Source organism: Drosophila subpulchrella, chromosome X (genome assembly GCF_014743375.2).
Source record: "Drosophila subpulchrella strain 33 F10 #4 breed RU33 chromosome X, RU_Dsub_v1.1 Primary Assembly, whole genome shotgun sequence".
Taxonomy (NCBI): domain Eukaryota; kingdom Metazoa; phylum Arthropoda; class Insecta; order Diptera; family Drosophilidae; genus Drosophila; species Drosophila subpulchrella.
Window position 1 is genome coordinate 415,421 of NC_050613.1, and position 18,809 is coordinate 434,229.

Below are 18,809 nucleotides of genomic sequence, written 5' to 3' on the forward strand. Positions count from 1 at the left end.
CATAGTTTCCGAGATCTCAGCGTTCATCCGGACAGACGGACATGGCTAGATCGACTCGGCTAGTGATCCTGATCAAGAATATATATACTTTATGGGGTCGGAAACGCTTCCTTCTGCCTGTTACATACTTTCCGACGAATCAAGTATACCCTTTTACTCTACGAGTAACGGGTATAAATATAAAAAGCAAACAAGCACCATTTTCCTCCTCTATTAAGAGATAATATTGAAATATATTGAACTAGAAAATGATCATCTCCATTTTTTGAGTTTAGTCCAAGAACACTTGTTATGTAGATAATCAAAGGTTTTACAGGTAGTTTTGAAGTTTTACCTATACTTAAGCCCAGAATCTGTTTTTGGTTTGAGTTGATATGTATATTGGTTTCGGGGGTATGGTGTTGATGTGATCTGGTATGTTTGATCCTTGGAAATAAAGTACCTGCTCGATTCTAGGGTTTGTCTTTTCCTGGTTGATGAGATTACAAAACCTAAAACAGTACAAAGCTTGAATCGAAAGTCTAAAGATTGGTGAAATCAACAGCCAAATTAACCACTATGACTTTCAAATAAATGAAGATTTGTTGACTGAGAATCGTTAAGTAAATTTTAAAAGTGTCCAAGGAGTCGCGACGGAAATTTGGTAATATCTATTACGATACTATAGAAGAGTTGGACATTCTGAAATTGAGCTTGGTGGATTTGGAGAGCGATAACAACATAGGTTCCCATCTCTTTGATATTGAAAACGTTGAATATCGATTCTTCAAATGGAGACAACAAAGCTTCAACACCAAATTGATCTTCTCGATGCAGAAATCGAATATAATCCGCTGTCACGACTGCTACTGGAATTTAAGGAGATAATATTTCGAATAAGGAACTCAATTTCAGACCTTGAATATCTTAAATTTAATGGTGAGGCCGACAAATGTGAGTTGGTCAGCGGTATGTCTCGCGAAGATGATCCTAGCTTATTATTTAATCTTAAAAACAGATATGATGGAATATCATTTAATATTAATAATTGGGGAACTCTATATGTAAATATAAGAAATTGTGAGATATATTTTGAACACTATTTGAATGCGATTAATGAATAATTTTCTGAAATAAATCATCTTGTAAATATGGAAATAGGAATTATGTATTGCTACATATTTATATCCTTGCAGAGGGTATAATTATTAAAGTCAGAACGCAGTAAAGGAGACGTTTCCGACCCCATAAAGTATATATATTCTTGATCAGCATCACTAGACGAGTCGATCTAGCCATGTCCGATTCTACGCAAACTAGTCTCTCAGTTTTAAAGCTATCGGGCTGAAACTTTCCCAAAAGTCTTCTTTTTTTTTTTGCAGGTATTATATAAGTTCTGAGTTTCGAATTTAGTTTTATCAAAATCGGACGACAATATCATATAGCTGCCATAGGAAATATCAAAAAATTGGTGGAAAAATAATATGAAACAAATTATAGCTTCGGTATTTTTTGACATATTATCTTATACTTTTGAAAATGTCATTTTTTGTATTATTTGTAATAATTATAACTGCAAATGTATACAAACTACGGCTTGCCGAAGCTAACTTCCTTTCTTGTTTCGTTTCTTTTTTCTTTCTCACCAGTCTTGGCACGATCGCACCGCAAGTAAAATAAATAAAAAACAAGAATGGAAGTAGCTTCGGCAAGCCGAAGCTTATATACCCTTGCAGCTATAATTATTAAATTTAAAAACACAAAAAATGATATTCCCAATAGTATAAGATAATATGTCAAAAAACACCGAAGCTATAATTTGTTTCATATTATTTTCCTACCAATTTTCCGATCGTTCCTATGGCAGCTATATGATATAGTCGTCAGATTTTGATAAAATTAAATTCAAAATTCAGAACTAATTAAAAAATCGTATTTCCAAGCGTAGGAGGTTATATGTTAAAAAACACCGAAGCTATAATTTGTTTCATATTATTTTCCTACCAATTTTCCGATCGTTCCTATGGCAGCTATATGACATAGTCGTCCGATTTTGATAAAATTTAATTCGAAATTCAAAACTAAATAAAAAATGTTATTTCCAAGCGTTAGAGGTTATATGTTGAAAAACACCGAAGCTATAATTTTTATACCCTTGCAGAGGGTATAATGATTTCAGTCAGAAGTTTGCAACGCAGTGAAGGAGACGTTTCCGACCCCATAAAGTATATATATTCTTGATCAGCATCACTAGACGAGTCGATCTAGCCATGTCCGTCTGTCCGTCTGTCCGTCTGTCCGTCTGTCCGTCTGTCCGTCCGTTTCTACGCAAACTAGTCTCTCAGTTTTAAAGCTATCGGGCTGAAACTTTCCCAAAAGTCTTATATCTTTTGCAGGTAGTATATAAGTCGGAACCAGCCGGATCGGACAACTATATCTTATAGCTCCCATAGGAATAATCGGAAAAAAAAATGTTAAAAAATTATATCTTTGGTGTTTTTTAACATATTACCTCCTTTCCTTGGAAATAACATTTTGTAATTAGTCTTGAATTTCGAATTAAATTTTATCAAAATCGGAAGACTATATCATATAGCTGCCATAGGAACGATCGTAAAATCGGTGGGAAAATAATATGAAACAAATTTTAACTTCTGTATTTTTTCACATATAACCTCCTACGCTTGTATATAACATTTTTTAATTCATTCTGAATTTCGAATTTAGTTTTATCAAAATCGGACGACTATTTCATATAGCTGCCAAAGGAAAGATCGTAAAATTGGAAATAAAATTTTTAATTAGCTCTGAATTTTTTTATTTGAATATAATTTTATCAAAATCGGACGACTATATCATATAGCTGCCATAGGGACGATCGGAAAATTGGTGGGAAAATAATATGAAACAAATTATAGCTTCGGTGTTTTTTTTTAACATAAAACCTCTTAAGCTTGGAAATGACATTTTTTATACCCTTGCAGAGGGTATAATGATTTCAGTCAGAAGTTTGCAACGCAGTGATGGAGACGTTTCCGACCCCATAAAGTATATATATTCTTGATCAGCATCACTAGACGAGTCGATCTAGCCATGTCCGTCTGTCCGTCTGTCCGTCTGTCCGTCCGTTTCTACGCAAACTAGTCTCTCAGTTTTAAAGCTATCGGGCTGAAACTTTCCCAAAAGTCTTATATCTTTTGCAGGTAGTATATAAGTCGGAACCAGCCGGATCGGACAACTATATCTTATAGCTCCCATAGGAATAATCGGAAAAAAAAATGTTAAAAAATTATATCTTTGGTGTTTTTTAACATATTACCTCCTTTCCTTGGAAATAACATTTTTTAATTAGTCTTGAATTTCGAATTAAATTTTATCAAAATCGGAAGACTATATCATATAGCTGCCATAGGAACGATCGTAAAATTGGTGGGAAAATAATATAAAACAAATTATAGCTTCGGTGTTCCTTAACATATATCCTCCTACGCTTGGAAATAACATTTTTTAACTAGTTCTGAATTTCAAATTTAATTTTATCAAAATCGGACGACTATATCATATAGCTGCCATAGGAACGATCGTAAAATTGGTGGGAAAATAATATGAAACAAATTATAGCTTCGGTGTTCCTTAACATATAACGTCCTACGCTTGGAAATAACATTTTTTAATTAGTTCTGAATTTTGAATTAAATTTTATCAAAATCGGACGACTATATCATATAGCTGCCATAGGAACGATCGTAAAATCGGTGGGAAAATAATATGAAACAAATTTTAACTTCTGTGTTTTTTCACATATAACCTCCTACGCTTGTATATAACATTTTTTAATTCATTCTGAATTTCGAATTTAGTTTTATCAAAATCGGACGACTATTTCATATAGCTGCCAAAGGAAAGATCGTAAAATTGGAAATAAAATTTTTAATTAGCTCTGAATTTGTTTATTTGAATATAATTTTATCAAAATCGGACGACTATATCATATAGCTGCCATAGGAACGATCGGAAAATTGGTGGGAAAATAATATGAAACAAATTATAGCTTCGGTGTTTTTTTTAACATAAAACCTCTTAAGCTTGGAAATGACATTTTTTTTAATTAGTTTTGAATTTCGAATTAAGTTTTATCAAAATCGGACGACTACATCATATATCTGCTATAGGAACGATCGGAAAATTGGTGGGAAAATAATATGAAACAAATTATAGCTTCGGTGTTTTTTGATATATTATCTTATACTATTGGAAATAACATTTTGTGTATTTTTAAGAATTTCGAATTATATTTAATACAAATCGGACGACTCTAACATATAGCTGTCAAAGAAACGGTCAGCGAAATAATGAAATATTTATTATACCCTTGCATTTATTATTATACCCTTGCAGAGGGTGTAATGATTTCAGTCAGAAGTTTGCAACGCAGTGAAGGAGACGTTTCCGACCCCATAAAGTATATATATTCTTGATCAGCATCACTAGACGAGTCGATCTAGCCATGTCCGTCTGTCCGTCTGTCCGTCTGTCCGTCTGTCCGTCCGTTTCTACGCAAACTAGTCTCTCAGTTTTAAAGCTATCGGGCTGAAACTTTCCCAAAAGTCTTATATCTTTTGCAGGTAGTATATAAGTCGGAACCAGCCGGATCGGACAACTATATCTTATAGCTCCCATAGGAATAATCGGAAAAAAAAATGTTAAAAAATTATATCTTTGGTGTTTTTTAACATATTACCTCCTTTCCTTGGAAATAACATTTTTTAATTAGTCTTGAATTTCGAATTAAATTTTATCAAAATCGGAAGACTATATCATATAGCTGCCATAGGAACGATCGTAAAATTGGTGGGAAAATAATATAAAACAAATTATAGCTTCGGTGTTCCTTAACATATATCCTCCTACGCTTGGAAATAACATTTTTTAACTAGTTCTGAATTTCAAATTTAATTTTATCAAAATCGGACGACTATATCATATAGCTGCCATAGGAACGATCGTAAAATTGGTGGGAAAATAATATGAAACAAATTATAGCTTCGGTGTTCCTTAACATATAACCTCCTACGCTTGGAAATAACATTTTTTAATTAGTTCTGAATTTTGAATTAAATTTTATCAAAATCGGACGACTATATCATATAGCTGCCATAGGAACGATCGTAAAATCGGTGGGAAAATAATATGAAACAAATTTTAACTTCTGTGTTTTTTCACATATAACCTCCTACGCTTGTATACAACATTTTTTAATTCATTCTGAATTTCGAATTTAGTTTTATCAAAATCGGACGACTATTTCATATAGCTGCCAAAGGAAAGATCGTAAAATTGGAAATAAAATTTTTAATTAGCTCTGAATTTTTTTATTTGAATATAATTTTATCAAAATCGGACGACTATATCATATAGCTGCCATAGGGACGATCGGAAAATTGGTGGGAAAATAATATGAAACAAATTATAGCTTCGGTGTTTTTTTTTTAACATAAAACCTCTTAAGCTTGGAAATGACATTTTTATACCCTTGCAGAGGGTATATTGATTTCAGTCAGAAGTTTGCAACGCAGTGAAGGAGACGTTTCCGACCCCATAAAGTATATATATTCTTGATCAGCATGACTAGACGAGTCGATCTAGCCATGTCCGTCTGTCCGTCTGTCCGTCTGTCCGTCCGTTTCTACGCAAACTAGTCTCTCAGTTTAAAAGCTATCGGGCTGAAACTTTCCCAAAAGTTTTATATCTTTTGCAGGTAGTATATAAGTCGGAACCAGCCGGATCGGACAACTATATCTTATAGCTCCCATAGGAATAATCGGACAAAAAAATGAAAAAAAATTATATCTTTGGTGTTTTTTAGCATATAAACTCCTAAGCTTGGAAATAACAATTTTTAAATAATTTTGAATTTTGAATTAAATTTTATCGAAATCGGACGACTATATCATATAGCTGCCATAGGAACGATCGGAAAATTTGTGGAAAAATAATATGAAAAAAATTATAGCTTCGGTGTTTTTCAACATATAACCTCCAACGCTTGGAAATAACATTTTTTAATTAGTTCTGAATTTCGAATTAAATTTTATCAAAATCGGACGACTATGTCATATAGCTGCCATAGGAACGATCGCAAAATTGGTAGGAAAATAATATGAAACAAATTATAGCTTCGGTGTTTTTTAACATATAACCTCCTACGCTTGGAAATAACATTTTTTAATTAGTTCTGAATTTCGAATTTAATTTTATCAAAATCGGACGACTATATCATATAGCTGCCATAGGAACGATCGGAAAATTGGTAGGAAAATAATATGAAACAAATTATAGCTTCGGTGTTTTTTGACATATTATCTTATACTATTGGGAATATAATTTTTTGTGTTTTTAAATTTAATAATTATAGCTGCAAGGGTATATAAGCTTCGGCTTGCCGAAGCTAATTTCCTTTCTTGTTTTCATATTCTTTTTCCACAAATTTTCCGATCGTTCCTATGGCAGCTATATGATATAGTCGTCCGATTTCGATAAAATTTATTTCAAAATTCAAAATTATTTAAAAATTGTTATTTCCAAGCTTAGGAGGTTATATGCTAAAAAACACCAAAGATATCATTTTTTTTCATTTATTTGTCCGATTATTCCTATGGGAGCTATAAGATATAGTTGTCCGATCCGGCTGGTTCCGACTTATATACTACCTGCAAAAGATATAAGACTTTTGGGAAAGTTTCAGCCCGATAGCTTTAAAACTGAAAGACTAGTTTGCGTAGAAACGGACGGACAGACGAACAGACGGACATGGCTAGATCGACTCGTCTAGTCATGCTGATCAAGAATATATATACTTTATGGGGTCGGAAACTTCTGACTGAAATCAATATACCCTCTGCAAGGGTATAAAAATGTCATTTTCAAGCTTAAGAGGTTTTATGTAAAAACAAGAAAGGAAGTTAGCTTCGGCAAGCCGAAGCTTATATACCCTTGCAGCTATAATTATTAAATTTAAAAACACAAAAAATGATATTCCCAATAGTATAAGATAATATGTCAAAAAACACCGAAGCTATAATTTGTTTCATATTATTTTCCTACCAATTTTCCGATCGTTCCTATGGCAGCTATATGATATAGTCGTCCGATTTTGATAAAATTATTTTCAAAATTCAGAACTAATTAAAAAATCGTATTTCCAAGCGTAGGAGGTTATATGTTAAAAAACACCGAAGCTATAATTTGTTTCATATTAATTTCCTACCAATTTTCCGATCGTTCCTATGGCAGCTATATGACATAGTCGTCCGATTTTGATAAAATTTAATTCGAAATTCAGAACTAAATAAAAAATGTTATTTCCAAGCGTTAGAGGTTATATGTTGAAAAACACCGAAGCTATAATTTTTTTCATATTATTTTTCCACAAATTTTCCGATCGTTCCTATGGCAGCTATATGATATAGTCGTCCGATTTCGATAAAATTTAATTCAAAATTCAAAATTATTTAAAAATTGTTATTTCCAAGCTTAGGAGGCCATATGCTAAAAAACACCAAAGATATAATTTTTTTTCACTTATTTGTCCGATTATTCCTATGGGAGCTATAAGATATAGTTGTCCGATCCAGCTGGTTCCGACTTATATACTACCTGCAAAAGATATAAGACTTTTGGGAAAGTTTCAGCCCGATAGCTTTAAAACTGAGAGACTAGTTTGCGTAGAAACGGACGGACAGACGGACAGACGGACATGGCTAGATCGACTCGACTAGTCATGCTGATCAAGAATATATATACTTTATGGGGTCGGAAACGTCTCCTTCACTGCGTTGCAAACTTCTGACTGAAATCAATATACCCTCTGCAAGGGTATAAAAAAACACCGAAGCTATAATTTGTTTCATATTATTTTCCCACCAATTTTCCGATCGTCCCTATGACAGCTATATGATATAGTCGTCCGATTATGATAAAATTAAATTCATAATTCAGAACTAATTTAAAATTTTATTTCCAATTTTACGATCGTTCATTTGGCAGCTATATGATATAGTCGTCCTATTTTGATAAAATTAAATTCGAAATTCAGAATGAATTAAAAAATGTTATTTCCAAGCGTAGGAGGTTATATGTTAGAAAACACCGAAGTTATAATTTGTTTCATATTATTTTCCCACCGATTTTACGATCGTTCCTATGGCAGCTATATGATATAGTCGTCCGATTTTAATTAAATTTAATTCGAAACTCAGAACAAATTAAAAAATGTTATTTCCAAGCGTAGGAGGTTATATGTTAAGGAACACCGAAGCTTTAATTTGTTTCATATTATTTTCCCACCAATTTTACGATCGTTCCTATAGCAGCTATATGATGTAGTCGTCCGAATTTGATAAAACTTAATTCGAAATTTAAAACTTATAAAAATAATGGCATTTCCAAGCTTAAGAGGTTTTATGTTAAAAAAAACACCGAAACTATAATTTGTTTCATATTATTTTCCCACCAATTTTCCGATCGTCCCTATGGCAGCTATATGATATAGTCGGTCGATTATGATAAAATTAAATTCAAAATTCAGAACTAATTAAAAATTTTATTTCCAATTTTACGATCGTTCCTTTGGCAGCTATATGATATAGTCGTCCGATTTTAATAAAATTAAATTCGAAATTCAGAATAAATTAAAAAATGTTATTTCCAAGCGTAGGAGGTTATATGTTAAAAAACACCGAAGATATAATTTGTTTCATATTATTTTCCCACCGATTTTACGATCGTTCCTATGGCTGCTATATGATATAGTCGTCCGATTTTGATAAAATTTAATTCGAAATTCAGAACTAATTAAAAAATGTTATTTCCAAGCGTAGGAGGTTATATGTTAAGGAACACCGAAGCTATAATTTGTTTCATATTATTTTCCCACCAATTTTACGACCGTTCCTATGGCAGCTATATGATATAGTCGTCCGATTTTTATAAAATTAAATTCGAAACTCAGAACTAATTAAAAAATGTTATTTCCAAGCGTAGGAGGTTATATGTTAAGGAACACCGAAGCTATAATTTTTTTCATATTATTTTACCACCAATTTTACGATCGTTCCTATGGCAGCTATATGATATAATCGTCCGATTTTGATAAAATTTAATTCGAAATTCAGAACTAATTAGAAAATTTTATTTCCAAGCGTAGGAGATTATATGTTAAGGAACACCCAACCTATAATTTGTTTCATATTATTTTCCCACCAATATTACGATCGTTCCTATGGCAGCTATATGATATAGTCGTCCGATTTTAATAAAATTTATTTCAAAATTCAGAACTAATTTAAAAATGTTATTTCCAAGCGTTGGAGGTTATATGTTAAGGAACACCGAAGCTATAATTTGTTCCATATTATTTTCCCACCGATTTTACGATCGTTCCTATGGCAGCTATATGATATAATCGTCCGATTTTGATAAAATTAAATTCGAAATTCAGAATGAATTAAGAAATGTTATTTCCAAGCGTAGGAGGTTATATGTTAAAAAACACCGAAGTTATAATTTTTTTCATATTATTTTCCCACTGATTTTACGATCGTTCCTATGGCAGCTATATGATATAGTCTTCCGATTTTGATAAAATTTAATTCGAAACTCAGAACTAATTAAGAAATTTTATTTCCAAGCGTAGGAGGTTATATGTTAAGGAACACCGAAGCTATAATTAGTTTCATATTATTTTCCCACCAATTTTACGACCGTTCCTATGGCTGCTATATGATATAGTCGTCCGATTTTGATAAAATTAAATTCGAAATTCAGAACTAATTAAAAAATGTTATTTCCAAGCGTAGGAGGTTATATGTTAAGGAACACCGAAGCTATAATTTTTTTCATATTATTTTACCACCAATTTTACGATCGTTCCTATGGCAGCTATATGATATAATCGTCCGATTTTGATAAAATTTAATTCGAAATTCAGAACTAATTAGAAAATTTTATTTCCAAGCGTAGGAGATTATATGTTAAGGAACACCCAAGCTATAATTTGTTTCATATTATTTTCCCACCAATATTACGATCGTTCCTATGGCAGCTATATGATATAGTCGTCCGATCTTAATAAAATTTATTTCAAAATTCAGAACTAATTGAAAAATGTTATTTCCAAGCGTAGGAGGTTATATGTTAAGGAACACCGAAGCTATAATTTGTTCCATATTATTTTCCCACCGATTTTACGATCGTTCCTATGGCAGCTATATGATATAATCGTCCGATTTTGATAAAATTAAATTCGAAATTCAGAATGAATTAAAAAATGTTATTTCCAAGCGTAGGAGGTTATATGTTAAAAAACACCGAAGTTATAATTTGTTTCATATTATTTTCCCACTGATTTTACGATCGTTCCCATGGCAGCTATATGTTATAGTCGTCCGATTTTGATAAAATTTAATTCGAAATTCAGAACTAATTAAAAAATTTTATTTCCAAGCGTAGGAGGTTATATGTTAAGGAACACCGAAGCTATAATTTTTTTCATATTATTTTCCCACCAATTTTACGATCGTTCCTATGGCAGCTAGATGTTATAGTCGTCCGATTTTGATAAAATTTAATTCGAAATTCAGAACTAATTAAAAAATTTTATTTCCAAGCGTAGGAGGTTATATGTTAAGGAAAACCGAAGCTATAATTTGTTTCATATTATTTTCCCACCAATTTTACGACCGTTCCTATGGCAGCTATATGATATAGTCGTCCGATTTTGATAAAATTAAATTCGAAATTCAGAACTTATTAAAAAATGTTATTTCCAAGCGTAGGAGGTTATATGTTAAGGAACACCGAAGCTATAATTTGTTTCATATTATTTTCCCACCAATTTTACGATCGTTCCTATGGCAGCTATATGATATAGTCTTCCGATTTTGATAACATTTAATTCGAAATTCAAAACTAATTAAAACAAGAAAGGAAGTTAGCTTCGGCAAGCCGAAGCTTATATACCCTTGCAGCTATAATTATTAAATTTAAAAACACAAAAAATTATATTCCCAATAGTATAAGATAATATGTCAAAAAACACCGAAGCTATAATTTGTTTCATATTATTTTCCTACCAATTTTCCGATCGTTCCTATGGCAGCTATATGATATAGTCGTCCGATTTTGATAAAATTAAATTCGAAATTCAGAACTAATTAAAAAATGTTATTTCCAAGCGTAGGAGGTTATATGTTAAAAAACACCGAAGCTATAATTTCTTTCATATTATTTTCCTACCAATTTTGCGATCGTTCCTATGGCAGCTATATGACATAGTCGTCCGATTTTGATAAAATTTAATTCGAAATTCAGAACTAATTAAAAAATGTTATTTCCAAGCGGTGGAGGTTAGATGTTGAAAAACACCGAAGCTATAATTTTTTTCATATTATTTTTCCACAAATTTTCCGATCGTTCCTATGGCAGCTATATGATATAGTCGTCCGATTTCGATAAAATTTAATTCAAAATTCAAAATTATTTAAAAATTGTTATTTCCAAGCTTAGGAGTTTATATGCTAAAAAACACCAAAGATATAATTTCTTTTCATTTTTTTGTCCGATTATTCCTATGGGAGCTATAAGATATAGTTGTCCGATCCGGCTGGTTCCGACTTATATACTACCTGCAAAAGATATAAGACTTTTGGGAAAGTTTCAGCCCGATAGCTTTAAAACTGAGAGACTAGTTTGCGTAGAAACGGACGGACAGACGGACAGACGGACAGACGGACAGACGGACAGACGGACATGGCTAGATCGACTCGTCTAGTCATGCTGATCAAGAATATATATACTTTATGGGGTCGGAAACGTCTCCTTCACTGCGTTGCAAACTTCTGACTGAAATCAATATACCCTCTGCAAGGGTATAAAAATGTCATTTCCAAGCTTAAGAGGTTTTATGTTAAAAAAAAAAACACCGAAGCTATAATTTGTTTCATATTATTTTCCCACCAATTTTCCGATCGTCCCTATGGCAGCTATATGATATAGTCGTCCGATTTTGATAAAATTATATTCAAATAAAAAAATTCAGAGCTAATTAAAAATTATATTTCCAATTTTATATGATATAGTCGTCCGATTTTGATAAAATTAAATTCGAAATTCAGAACTAATTAAAAAATGTTATTTCCAAGCGTAGGAGGTTATATGTTAAGGAACACCGAAGCTATAATTTTTTTCATATTATTTTACCACCAATTTTACGATCGTTCCTATGGCAGCTATATGATATAATCGTCCGATTTTGATAAAATTTAATTCGAAATTCAGAACTAATTAGAAAATTTTATTTCCAAGCGTAGGAGATTATATGTTAAGGAACACCCAAGCTATAATTTGTTTCATATTATTTTCCCACCAATATTACGATCGTTCCTATGGCAGCTATATGATATAGTCGTCCGATCTTAATAAAATTTATTTCAAAATTCAGAACTAATTAAAAAATGTTATTTCCAAGCGTAGGAGGTTATATGTTAAGGAACACCGAAGCTATAATTTGTTCCATATTATTTTTCCACCGATTTTACGATCGTTCCTATGGCAGCTATATGATATAATCGTCCGATTTTGATAAAATTAAATTCGAAATTCAGAATGAATTAAAAAATGTTATTTCCAAGCGTAGGAGGTTATATGTTAAAAAACACCGAAGTTATAATTTGTTTCATATTATTTTCCCACTGATTTTACGATCGTTCCCATGGCAGCTATATGTTATAGTCGTCCGATTTTGATAAAATTTAATTCGAAATTCAGAACTAATTAAAAAATTTTATTTCCAAGCGTAGGAGGTTATATGTTAAGGAACACCGAAGCTATAATTTTTTTCATATTATTTTCCCACCAATTTTACGATCGTTCCTATGGCAGCTAGATGTTATAGTCGTCCGATTTTGATAAAATTTAATTCGAAATTCAGAACTAATTAAAAAATTTTATTTCCAAGCGTAGGAGGTTATATGTTAAGGAAAACCGAAGCTATAATTTGTTTCATATTATTTTCCCACCAATTTTACGACCGTTCCTATGGCAGCTATATGATATAGTCGTCCGATTTTGATAAAATTAAATTCGAAATTCAGAACTTATTAAAAAATGTTATTTCCAAGCGTAGGAGGTTATATGTTAAGGAACACCGAAGCTATAATTTGTTTCATATTATTTTCCCACCAATTTTACGATCGTTCCTATGGCAGCTATATGATATAGTCTTCCGATTTTGATAACATTTAATTCGAAATTCAAAACTAATTAAAACAAGAAAGGAAGTTAGCTTCGGCAAGCCGAAGCTTATATACCCTTGCAGCTATAATTATTAAATTTAAAAACACAAAAAATTATATTCCCAATAGTATAAGATAATATGTCAAAAAACACCGAAGCTATAATTTGTTTCATATTATTTTCCTACCAATTTTCCGATCGTTCCTATGGCAGCTATATGATATAGTCGTCCGATTTTGATAAAATTAAATTCGAAATTCAGAACTAATTAAAAAATGTTATTTCCAAGCGTAGGAGGTTATATGTTAAAAAACACCGAAGCTATAATTTGTTTCATATTATTTTCCTACCAATTTTGCGATCGTTCCTATGGCAGCTATATGACATAGTCGTCCGATTTTGATAAAATTTAATTCGAAATTCAGAACTAATTAAAAAATGTTATTTCCAAGCGGTGGAGGTTAGATGTTGAAAAACACCGAAGCTATAATTTTTTTCATATTATTTTTCCACAAATTTTCCGATCGTTCCTATGGCAGCTATATGATATAGTCGTCCGATTTCGATAAAATTTAATTCAAAATTCAAAATTATTTAAAAATTGTTATTTCCAAGCTTAGGAGTTTATATGCTAAAAAACACCAAAGATATAATTTCTTTTCATTTTTTTGTCCGATTATTCCTATGGGAGCTATAAGATATAGTTGTCCGATCCGGCTGGTTCCGACTTATATACTACCTGCAAAAGATATAAGACTTTTGGGAAAGTTTCAGCCCGATAGCTTTAAAACTGAGAGACTAGTTTGCGTAGAAACGGACGGACAGACGGACAGACGGACAGACGGACAGACGGACAGACGGACATGGCTAGATCGACTCGTCTAGTCATGCTGATCAAGAATATATATACTTTATGGGGTCGGAAACGTCTCCTTCACTGCGTTGCAAACTTCTGACTGAAATCAATATACCCTCTGCAAGGGTATAAAAATGTCATTTCCAAGCTTAAGAGGTTTTATGTTAAAAAAAAAAACACCGAAGCTATAATTTGTTTCATATTATTTTCCCACCAATTTTCCGATCGTCCCTATGGCAGCTATATGATATAGTCGTCCGATTTTGATAAAATTATATTCAAATAAAAAAATTCAGAGCTAATTAAAAATTATATTTCCAATTTTACGATCTTTCCTTTGGCAGCTATATGAAATAGTCGTCCGATTTTGATAAAACTAAATTCGAAATTCAGAATGAATTAAAAAATGTTATATACAAGCGTAGGAGGTTATATGTGAAAAAACACAGAAGTTAAAATTTGTTTCATATTATTTTCCCACCGGTTTTACGATCGTTCCTATGGCAGCTATATGATATAGTCGTCCGATTTTGATAAAATTTAATTCAAAATTCAGAACTAATTAAAAAATGTTATTTCCAAGCGTAGGAGGTTATATGTTAAGGAACACCGAAGCTATAATTTGTTTCATATTATTTTCCCACCAATTTTACGATCGTTCCTATGGCAGCTATATGATATAGTCGTCCGATTTTGATAAAATTAAATTTGAAATTCAGAACTAGTTAAAAAATGTTATTTCCAAGCGTAGGAGGATATATGTTAAGGAACACCGAAGCTATAATTTGTTTTATATTATTTTCCCACCAATTTTACGATCGTTCCTATGGCAGCTATATGATATAGTCTTCCGATTTTGATAAAATTTAATTCGAAATTCAAGACTAATTAAAAAATGTTATTTCCAATAAAAGGAGGTAATATGTTAAAAAACACCAAAGATATAATTTTTTAACATTTTTTTTTCCGATTATTCCTATGGGAGCTATAAGATATAGTTGTCCGATCCGGCTGGTTCCGACTTATATACTACCTGCAAAAGATATAAGACTTTTGGGAAAGTTTCAGCCCGATAGCTTTAAAACTGAGAGACTAGTTTGCGTAGAAACGGACGGACAGACGGACAGACGGACAGACGGACATGGCTAGATCGACTCGTCTAGTGATGCTGATCAAGAATATATATACTTTATGGGGTCGGAAACGTCTCCTTCACTGCGTTGCAAACTTCTGACTGAAATCATTACACCCTCTGCAAGGGTATAATAATAAATGCAAGGGTATAATAAATATTTCATTATTTCGCTGACCGTTTCTTTGACAGCTATATGTTAGAGTCGTCCGATTTGTATTAAATATAATTCGAAATTCTTAAAAATACACAAAATGTTATTTCCAATAGTATAAGATAATATATCAAAAAACACCGAAGCTATAATTTGTTTCATATTATTTTCCCACCAATTTTCCGATCGTTCCTATAGCAGATATATGATGTAGTCGTCCGATTTTGATAAAACTTAATTCGAATTTCAAAACTAATTAAAAAAAATGTCATTTCCAAGCTTAAGAGGTTTTATGTTAAAAAAAAAACACCGAAGCTATAATTTGTTTCATATTATTTTCCCACCAATTTTCCGATCGTCCCTATGGCAGCTATATGATATAGTCGTCCGATTTTGATAAAATTATATTCAAATAAAAAAATTCAGAGCTAATTAAAAATTTTATTTCCAATTTTACGATCTTTCCTTTGGCAGCTATATGAAATAGTCGTCCGATTTTGATAAAACTAAATTCGAAATTCAGAATGAATTAAAAAATGTTATATACAAGCGTAGGAGGTTATATGTGAAAAAACACAGAAGTTAAAATTTGTTTCATATTATTTTCCCACCGATTTTACGATCGTTCCTATGGCAGCTATATGATATAGTCGTCCGATTTTGATAAAATTTAATTCGAAATTCAGAACTAATTAAAAAATGTTATTTCCAAGCGTAGGAGGTTATATGTTAAGGAACACCGAAGCTATAATTTGTTTCATATTATTTTCCCACCAATTTTACGATCGTTCCTATGGCAGCTATATGATATAGTCGTCCGATTTTGATAAAATTAAATTTGAAATTCAGAACTAATTAAAAAATGTTATTTCCAAGCGTAGGAGGATATATGTTAAGGAACACCGAAGCTATAATTTGTTTTATATTATTTTCCCACCAATTTTACGATCGTTCCTATGGCAGCTATATGATATAGTCTTCCGATTTTGATAAAATTTAATTCGAAATTCAAGACTAATTAAAAAATGTTATTTCCAAGGAAAGGAGGTAATATGTTAAAAAACACCAAAGATATAATTTTTTAACATTTTTTTTTCCGATTATTCCTATGGGAGCTATAAGATATAGTTGTCCGATCCGGCTGGTTCCGACTTATATACTACCTGCAAAAGATATAAGACTTTTGGGAAAGTTTCAGCCCGATAGCTTTAAAACTGAGAGACTAGTTTGCGTAGAAACGGACGGACAGACGGACAGACGGACATGGCTAGATCGACTCGTCTAGTGATGCTGATCAAGAATATATATACTTTATGGTGTCGGAAACGTCTCCTTCACTGCGTTGCAAACTTCTGACTGAAATCATTATACCCTCTGCAAGGGTATAAAAAATGTCATTTCCAAGCTTAAGAGGTTTTATGTTAAAAAAAAAACACCGAAGCTATAATTTGTTTCATATTATTTTCCCACCAATTTTCCGATCGTCCCTATGGCAGCTATATGATATAGTCGTCCGATTTTGATAAAATTATATTCAAATAAAAAAATTCAGAGCTAATTAAAAATTTTATTTCCAATTTAACGATCTTTCCTTTGGCAGCTATATGAAATAGTCGTCCGATTTTGATAAAACTAAATTCGAAATTCAGAATGAATTAAAAAATGTTATATACAAGCGTAGGAGGTTATATGTGAAAAAACACAGAAGTTAAAATTTGTTTCATATTATTTTCCCACCGATTTTACGATCGTTCCTATGGCAGCTATATGATATAGTCGTCTGATTTTGATAAAATTTAATTCGAAATTCAGAACTAATTAAAAAATGTTATTTCCAAGCGTAGGAGGTTATATGTTAAGGAACACCGAAGCTATAATTTGTTTCATATTATTTTCCCACCAATTTTACGATCGTTCCTATGGCAGCTATATGATATAGTCGTCCGATTTTGATAAAATTAAATTTGAAATTCAGAACTAATTAAAAAATGTTATTTCCAAGCGTAGGAGGATATATGTTAAGGAACACCGAAGCTATAATTTTTATACCCGTTACTCGTAGAGTAAAAGGGTATACTAGATTCGTCGGAAAGTATGTAACAGGCAGAAGGAAGCGTTTCCGACCCCATAAAGTATATATATTCTTGATCAGGATCACTAGCCGAGTCGATCTAGCCATGTCTGTCTGTCCGTCTGTCCGTCTGTCCGTCTGTCCGTCTGTCTGTCCGGATGAACGCTGAGATCTTGGAAACTATGAGAGCTAGGCTACTGAGATTTGGCGTGCAGATTCCTGAGCTTCTTACGCAGCGCAAGTTTGTTTCAGTAGAGTGCCACGCCCACTCTTACGCCCACAAACCGCCCAAAACTGTGGATCCTACAGTTTTGATGCTAGAATAAAAATTTAAACTGAAATGTATTGTTCTCATCAATACCTATCGATTGATAAAAAAAAAAGTTTGCCACGCCCACTTTTACGCCCACAAACCGCCCACAAACTTAAAAAAATCGTTAATATGAACGTGGATATCTCGGAAACTATCAAAGATAGAAAATTGGGATCTCTGATTTAGATTCCTTAGCCTTGTGCGCAGCGCAAGTTTGTCACGCAAATATGCCACGCCCACTCTAACGCCAACAAACCGCCCAAGCCTGTGGCGCCCACAATTTTCATGCTAGATACAAAATTATAACTGAATTGTATTGGTCTCGTCAATACCTATCGATTGACCCAAAAAAAATTTGCCACGCCCACCCTAACGCCCATAACGCTTAAATCTGTCTACCGCCGGTAGGTGGCGTATTTCAATCTCGCTTTGCTGCTTGCTTATCTCCATTTCCCTTTGGTCCCTTTAGCTGAGTAACGGGTATCTGATAGTCGAGGCACTCGACTATAGCGTTCTTCCTTGTTTTATATTATTTTCCCACCAATTTTACGATCGTTCCTATGGCAGCTATATGATATAGTCTTCCGATTTTGATAAAATTTAATTCGAAATTCAAGACTAATTACAAAATGTTATTTCCAAGGAAAGGAGGTAATATGTTAAAAAACACCAAAGATATAATTTTTTAACATTTTTTTTCCGATTATTCCTATGGGAGCTATAAGATATAGTTGCCCGATCCGGCTGGTTCCGACTTATATACTACCTGCAAAAGATATAAGACTTTTGGGAAAGTTTCAGCCCGATAGCTTTAAAACTGAGAGACTAGTTTGCGTAGAAACGGACGGACAGACGGACATGGCTAGATCGACTCGTCTAGTCATGCTGATCAAGAATATATATACTTTATGGGGTCGGAAACATCTCCTTCACTGCGTTGCAAACTTCTGACTGAAATCATTATACCCTCTGCAAGGGTATAAAAAAACACCAAAGCTATAATTTGTTTCA